Genomic DNA, 8,696 nt, shown 5'->3' with positions numbered 1-8,696 from the left:
CTTAATTTTTTTTTTAATTTAAAGTATATGTTTGTTATTCTAATGCTTTACAATAACTTTTTTTTCAAGATTTTCCCAGTTAAAAAATATAATATAAATAGTTGCAGTACGATAAAACATATTTATCTTTTATTAAATTTTGAGTGCTACCATTATATAGCGAATATTTCTTTGTTATATTGTCATTATGCTCTTGCATCAAATTTACCAGATTTATTTTTAAGTAAATATAGTTGTAAATTTATATAAATGAATTAAAAAATATATATGGATTTAAACCCATACGTATATTTAATAGGCAAAGTTCAAATAAAATATATATGTTTAAATACATTTTAAGTACTTTTAGAAATTTAAAAATTTAATTCTTTCAGTAATTCATGTTTTTTTTTTCTTTAATTGTCAAAAAATTGCATTATATCCAGATTTTCTAAAATTTACATCCCAATAATGTAAAAAAAAAAACTGTTTAAGTTTATTATTGTATTTTCTAAAATCGTTGGATTTCTAACGATATATAATACGTCTATAGTACTACTATTGGTTCCGGATATGTGTTTTCAAACTGGTTTTCCTCCTATATCCCCTTAAGTTATTTATCAAATCCATTTTTCATACTAATAAAAATGTCAAATGGCTTATTATTATATATAATTAATAATAAAAAAAATTAAAGTAACTTAAACAGGTAATAAATAAAAAAAAGGAAGATTTTTTTTTAAATATTGGTTATTTACACTACGAGAATAAGACCAATCTGATATTAAATAACACTTAATAGCTCATTGATTCACTGAGTTTAATCAAAATCGTTAGAGCCGCTTTTGAGACAATCGAGAAAATTTAAAAAATCGAATCTATAAGGTAGTACGCTTGGTCGATTTTAGCAAAAATGTTCCTGGCAATAGGCCCACCTTAAATATGTAATTTCAGTTTCATACGACTTTTCATTTTTGAGTTAGTTGTTCATAGATACACAGAACATTTTAGGAGACTAGGTTTTTCGGACATCAAAGCGAGTATATCCATCGAAAACATATATTTGAAATTTTGTGCCATACTTTCGCTTATATATTTTACACATAGGTAAGTAAAAATAAAAAATATCCGATAGTTAAATCATATGTTTCTGTGTGATTTAAAAAAAAAAATCAACTTGATATTATTATATCATGATTGATAATAAAATTATTTTATACTATTATAGTGTTAAATTACCCTATTTTCGATTTTGTATTTAAAGGAAAAATTTTAGTTAATTTAAAAAATTGTAGTTAAAGGAAAAATTTAACATAGCGTGAGATAATGGAAATTTGTTCGTAAATTTTAAAAATTACAAAAACTATAAGTATATGTACGTTTCTACTTATTTAATTTTCTGACCTCAGGTTCGTACGGAATTAAATTTTCTTTATCTACAGTTTATAACCAATATTAAAAAAGGAAATAATGTTTCCATTATATTCGAAATCGTTTAAGCTAACCATTTTAATCACATAAATCTCAATTAATTTTTAGCTTTTTATCTTAAATGGAAAGTTTCATAATTTTTTTTATTTGATTTAATTACATTTTTAAGCATAGATTTTACTTTTATTGACTTATGGAAAAGTACAGATTATATATTTTTTAACGAATAAAGTATTTAATATTTGAACTATATAAAATACAAATTATTAGTTTCAATATAATTTTTTTATCCTTTCAATGATATTATAGGGTGAATAAAAAAAATATTAATTATTAGATTCACAACTTTGATATTATTTAGAGGATAAAAAATCTTTATATTCTTAATTGTTGTCTCATTTTTACTTTCATTTATCTATGTTTGACATGTGAAATAAACATTTTAGGTTATAAATTGACCCAGTCTCACAAAAACTCATTCTATTTGGTTTTTTTTTCTGCTTTTTTACTTGCACTGTAGCTTAGATATATGCCAGCAGTACATTTAAATTTCCCTAGCATTTTCATGCAACGTGGAGATTAAGGCTCGATCACGAGGCCTCTCACACTGAGGTAAGCCAGGTTCTTTACTTTGAGTTCTATTCTTTTACAATGATTCAATCGGACCTTGTACTGTATCAAATATAATATACATCTTATTACAACATTTATAAAAAAAATATTATACAAGTAATGTATTAAATATCCGGAGTAATAAAGTTTTCATCATACGACCGTTGATATTTTCTGTCAGCATTTGTCGTGATTTTATGATATGGACAAAATTCACACAATTTTCGCGGTCTAAACCCTTCTTGCTACTCTTTAGTTACAGATATTCAATCCCAAATATTAAAATTCTCAAATCTTTCTATATAAAATTTAATATCATTGATTTAACATGGTTTGGAGTTTTCCAGAAAGTTCAGAAACTTTTTTTTTAAATAAAAGCTCGTTGATCTCTTCGAAACCAATAAAAATATTCTTTTTACTCTTTAACAAACAAATATTCAACAATATAGCACATAAACACGGATTTGGGGATTTCCTCTCTTTTAAGATAGCTACTTTTAATTGATTAAATAATGTGGAGTGGCAATATAACAAACCATTTAAATGAATGAATGATTTCAGTGTTTAGAACATAAATCACGTCACAGTGAAAGTTCTTAACCTTAAAAACTAACTCTTTCAAAAAGAAACTCAAATAATTTTACTTCCTTTGAAGATGACATACTCTAGCTAGAACGATAACCTTACAACACTGGTGGTAGAAAGAACTGCCAAGAAGTGGATGACATACAGTAATGTGAATGTTGATAAATTTTCATACTCGCCGTTTCCAAATATATTTTGGATATATTCAAAAGATTGGAGATATATTCCAAATGTATCTTTTATAAGTAAACATTATGTAATTAGTATAATATTTTTAATTCCTAACAGTAAGATATATGTTAATTCATTTATAAGAAGAGGGAAATCAATTTTCCTAATTTTTTTTTATTGTTAGTACAGAATAAGGAGATTTCATATTATGTTAAAAAAAAAAGTAAAACTATTGGAACTCAGAATGTTTATAGAACGCTGAAAACCTTCCTACTTTAAACACGGTCGAAGAAAAATCGAAGTCAGAGCAGGAGAAAGTTTTAAAGCCACCTGGTGCTTGTTCCAAGTTGGCCATCACTCCCCGAGTTCTATCTTCTTACCTAATTAATTTTGCCTTCAACCTTCTATTTTAAAGTTGGTATAGAAAAAAAAATAAAACAATTAAGTTGGTTTCAGAACATTGAACATAAACGAAAACCATTTCAAAACCTCTTGAATTCAAATTTTCTTCCAAAAAAGGTTTGACTTTTTATTTGTTAGAAAAGCAATGTTCAAGATGTTTTAGTAATGTCCACTATAAAAACTTATAATGATTAAGAGTTACATTTTGAATTTTAACTAAGTGAATTTGAATAAAATGTCGGCTACATAAGCTGAATCAATTATATAGAATAAGTCTAGAATATTACCATCTTAAAGTAAAAAAAACCTAACCAAAACATATTACGTTGATTAGTTGAAAATAAAAGACAAAAATAATGTTACTTAAATTATTACAACCCAAAATTTATTTAATACATTCATATATAACAGCTAAATACAAAGTATAATACAAAAATTGATTCAATGGCGAACAAAATGACTTTTTAGTAAGCGAAATTTTTTTCCAAATGCCATAAGAAAATTATTGTCACGAATGAATGAAAGAGAAAGACAATGAACAACTAGGATTGATTAGGTATAAATTGCATGATGAAAGATTTTATATTTTCAGTGAGATGTGGAAAACTAGAACATATATTGATATTTTAACTTTTATCTACATCATTTTTAAAGTTGAGAGTTTTGTTAAGCTTGTTGCCTTGTCATAGAAAACTTATTTCAATATAATGTTTTCAAATTTTATTCCATAAACTTGGGTTGAAAAGTTTCATGTTCTCATTCATTTGTTCAGGTTTCATATTCATGACATTTAAATAAACCGTGATAATTTATTCCTTATAATTATCCTACAACTTGTATGCGTTCAGTGTTCACGTCCCATTAGTTCAATGGCGTTAGTTGAACCATCTTGATTGGACCCTGGAATGAACACCACTAAGGGAGACGAACTAGTATACATATTACATTTCTAGTATACATATTATGTATGTATGAACTAATAATATTATTCTTAATGAACAATACGAAAAAAAAATGGGTTCAGCGAGTTTTCCTTAGAACTTCTATGCAATGGATTGCTATAGGAATTTCTATTTGTATAAGTCCGCATTCAGTAAGTTACAATCAGGAAATATATATTTCTTATAATATGTTTAAAAAGTCCCCAAAATTATGCCACAACCTCCATTCACATTGATAGTCTCTTCCATAATTCATCATGTTCTATAGAGGAATAATTTTTTTTCTATAACTTTCAGGAAATTTCTGAATTTTAAAATAAAAATTTAAAAATTATCAGAATACTTGTGCTATAAGTAATATTTTGTAACAAACTTAAAAAAAGTAAGTGCGATGGCCGGGAATCGAACCCGGATCAACTGCTTGGAAGGCAACTATGCTCACCATTACACCACCATCGCAGATGTTTCATTGTGGTTATAGACGACTAATTTTAATTTGGTATCCATTACCTATTATTAAATTAAAAGTTAGATTTTGTTCTATCAAAATATTATGTGATATATCACTTATGTTTTCATTTTAAGTCTTAATATATCATTTAAGAAATTAATTTAATGTATTAAATTAATTGATTAAATAACGTTTTAGAGATTGTTATTTAATTTCCTTCCAAAGCTCAAATTTGTAAGGTGAGATGTGGTAGCGCTCTTAGTATTTCAACAAACTTTAAATATTTCTGATACTATATACATGAGTCGCAGAAATCGCAGAATTGATTACCTATTCTAAATTTCATATACGAAATGAAAAGCGGGAAAATTAGCGTCCGCTTTCGGCCGTGAAACAATAATGCATGGGTTCAAATAAAGCAGTAATTCAGCTTTCTAAGGGTTGCAGGAAACTTGAATTCACATAAAATCGGGAATTGGGAATGTTCACGCCTTGAATGGTAACTCCGAAACATTGTCAGGAAAAACGACTCCAAAAAAAATGTATTTCTTGTTTCTATGAAATTTACTCAGTTGAGGTAGCGTCTAGTAGATATTTAGTCAATTTTAGATGTTTTTGATACTTAATATATGAATCAGAATTACACAATTCATTGCCTATTACTATTATTTACAGAAGAATTGGCAGTAAAGATTAGATCAGAAAGAAGTTGGGAGAATTGACAGTACTTTAATAGATGAAATAAATATATAGTTGTTTATTACAGTAAGTTTAATTAAGTTCAGGTAATCCTGAAATCAGGTCATCCTGAAGTGCTTTTAGAAATTAGAATTAGTTACTCCAAGCGTTGCTGTAAGTTATCGGACGTTGCATCCTTCACTAAGCTATAGCTCTTAGCAGCTTCTTCATACAGTACAAGAGCCGGGAAGAAAAAAACGCAGTTTTCTCACCCCAAATTTTTGATTACTTTAATGAAAACAATGTATAATTACTAGTCAAAACTGATGAGTCTGCCAAGTATATGTAGGGCGAATAAAAAACGTTAAAAAAACATTAATTTTTCATTCGGAGCTCTATATCTTAAAAACTACCAACAACACAAAATCTAAACGAACATTATTTAAAGGGTAAATTTTCCGAAATATTAGTCCTAAATATCAGTCCTAATAGCGCTATTTGCGTCCAATAGTTTTCGAGATATACCCATTTAAAAAGCAACAGTTCCTAAAAATGTACTGAAATATCAGTAGTTAGTGCATCTATTGTGAGAAATCTATATTTTAATAACTATTCGACGTACAAACGTCTATTAGCACTCAAATTAAAGATAGTTTAATGTACTATTAAGTAGTTTATGACTATTACCTTCGTAAGAGTAGTAGTTTTCATGATATTTGCTAAAATAAATTTATTTACAGTTATTCGGACAATAAGTTTGATTTCTGAAAAACATTATTTCAGAAAAATAAAAATAAAAAAATAAAATAAACCCCCAAAATGTTAATTTCTAGTTCTTATAAAATGTTGGATTTTTGAAAAAAATATATCTCTAGACCCATAAGACACATATGACTGCCAACACTCAAGATAAAGGAGCTTTAACTTACTATAAAGTAATTTATGACACTTATCTTCGTAGAGGTTGTAGTTTTTATGATATTCACATATGAATATAAATTTGGCAAATGAAAATTTGTCTTAGCAACTATAAATCAATTTATTTTAGCACATTTCATGAGAACTACTACTCCTACGAAAATAAACATCAAAAACGACTTAATAGCTCATTAAACTATCTTTGATTTGAGTGCTAATAGACATCTGTACGTCAAATAGTTTTTTGAGACATACATTTTTCAAAATAAATTCATTAACTACTGACCTTTCAGTACGTTCCATACAATTACCATAGTAATTTTACTTAGTTTTCAATTAAGTAATCAAAATTGGGGTGAAATGACTTCCTTTTTTCTACTCTTGGGCTCTTGTATTAATAAGAACCATTGGCTTTTACCAAAATAGGAAAACACCTATATAAAATGTGGGATAAAGAAATTAAAGATATTACAATGTAGAAAAACCTACTTGAAAAATAGTTGAGTGCCCAAAAGAAGCCTTAAGACAAATGAAAGATTATTTTCTGTTCTTTCAATCTTGCATTAATTATTTCAATGAACATAGTACAAGCAAACTGTGTACTATCGAGGTACACGAGGTATTCCAAGAAAAAAAACCACATTTTTCATAGTCATCCAAATTATCGAGTGTCTGTTTCTTTTGTTTTTATCTCTGCTGATTGTCAAATTTGGTTTTTCTCTTTCAGTTTATTAAAGAAGAATGTGTGAAGAAACCCCAAGAGGCAAAAAGGTTGCAATAAGCTGTTAATATAACATAATCGGCTGTAACATTAAAATCTTCCATTAACAACCCGATTAATTTCATTTGTATAAATTAATTACTTTCGTAAAAATACATTCAACTTTTTGTTTGGTTCCAGTTCTTTTAAAAATATAATTCACAATTATGTTTTTTAAACGCGCAGTTATAACTTTTCTAGAACAAACTCTTTTATTTTTACAGAAGTTAAAACAATTGCCTCAACTGCCTGTCTATGCTCCTTCGAGCGTCGGATACGAGGAAGACAAGGATCTGGGTCAACCACAACACGTATCTACGAAGACTGGTGGTTCCTAAGTTGAGAGTTATCGCCGATCTAGAAGAAATATAGCCAGTACTTCCACCTTCTGAGGAATACTAATCCGTCCCATTATCTGCCGCTGGCTCTTCCTGATCTGTTCTCGATAGGGACCTCAGACAAACAAGGACAGCTAGGAGAGGTCACTAATCCAGGAATCTGGGCTGGAAGTTTACTGATGAAATTGAATTTTACTAGAATAAAATTGAATTGAGATATGGCAGGTTCAATCAATATATTTTTTAATACACGGTAACACCTAAAAAATTACTTTTTTTATTTTTTAACTAGGCACTATTGCCATTATATAAGCTATAAAAAAAAGAATTAATTTTTTGATATATTATGTAATAATTCGTTGTTTGAAAGTAGGTATTGATATAAAACCTTGATTTATTTAACCTTGAACAGCATTATACCCACATTAAAACATTATTAATACAACTTCAATTTTTAACTTAATTTTTTTTTGTTTGTATATAACAATGCATTTGCATTGTTATATACAATATATTGTTATACGCCTCCAGGGTTCATTCAATGGCCATATCGCATTGCTTCCATTAACTTCTCTTTCAACTTTTCTCTATGAAATTTCTTACCTAACTTATTTAGTAATCAGTTGCTTTATTATAAAGGGGAAAATGGGAAGTACGTATCACTCATCTTTATATAATGAAGTTAAAGAAAAAGAAAAATAGTTAATAGATTGGATCAAAAATTTTTTGTTTCATACAAATTTAATATTTTAAATGTTAATGAAAACCAAACCATGAATATCTTAAATAATATTAATCATCATCTTGGGAACCAGTGAATAAAAATAAGTAAAAAAAAACAAAAAAGAGAATGCTTTTTTTCATATTATTCGTCTTTTTATTTTTCTGGAAATAAACGGTATTTGGAAAAAAAATTGGCATAAAGTTATTTCTATAGATTATATTTGTTTCTTTACAAATTAATAGTTTTTACACTTTTTAAATTAAAATTCATATTATTAATTATAATATTTTGGATATATAACAAGAAAAATATTCGTTTTTATTAAAAATTAAGAAAATATTACAACCAGACTTTGAGATTACTTTGCTTTTCAATCTTGACAGGTTTCTTGGTATTCTCGTTAATATCAACTTAATGTTTATTTTTTACATTCAAGTAGGAGTTTCTATCATCTTCATTTAAGACAATGGAAAAAAAAATCACGAAAGTAAAAAGGATACTTACGATTATTAATGGATGCAAATAAGTTATAGAGTGATAAGTTAAAAAAGAGAATACAAATATATTATTCATTTCTTTTTTTGATTGAAATAAATTGTATTTGAGAATAAAATTGGATCGATTTTATTTCTATTGATTTTCTAAAAATATATTTCTTTAATAATTAATATATATCAATTTTTTTTTAAATACCTAAAAAAATAAA

The 8,696-nt window shown here is 26.9% G+C and overlaps 1 non-coding gene across 1 annotated transcript; it reads right to left on the bottom strand.

Annotated features, from left to right (window-relative positions):
* Window positions 1-4,508: 4,508 nt before the first annotated feature.
* TRNAG-UCC (transfer RNA glycine (anticodon UCC)) lies at window positions 4,509-4,580 on the bottom strand. The gene has a single exon. It is a non-coding gene; the product is annotated as a tRNA-Gly (tRNA).
* Window positions 4,581-8,696: the final 4,116 nt, after the last annotated feature.

This window comes from Halyomorpha halys, unplaced genomic scaffold, assembly GCF_000696795.3.
Source record: "Halyomorpha halys isolate HHAL.00 unplaced genomic scaffold, Hhal_1.1 Scaffold45.1, whole genome shotgun sequence".
Lineage (NCBI taxonomy): Eukaryota > Metazoa > Arthropoda > Insecta > Hemiptera > Pentatomidae > Halyomorpha > Halyomorpha halys.
The sequence above is the reverse complement of the archived record's forward strand: the minus strand, read 5'-3'. Positions and strand labels throughout refer to the sequence as shown.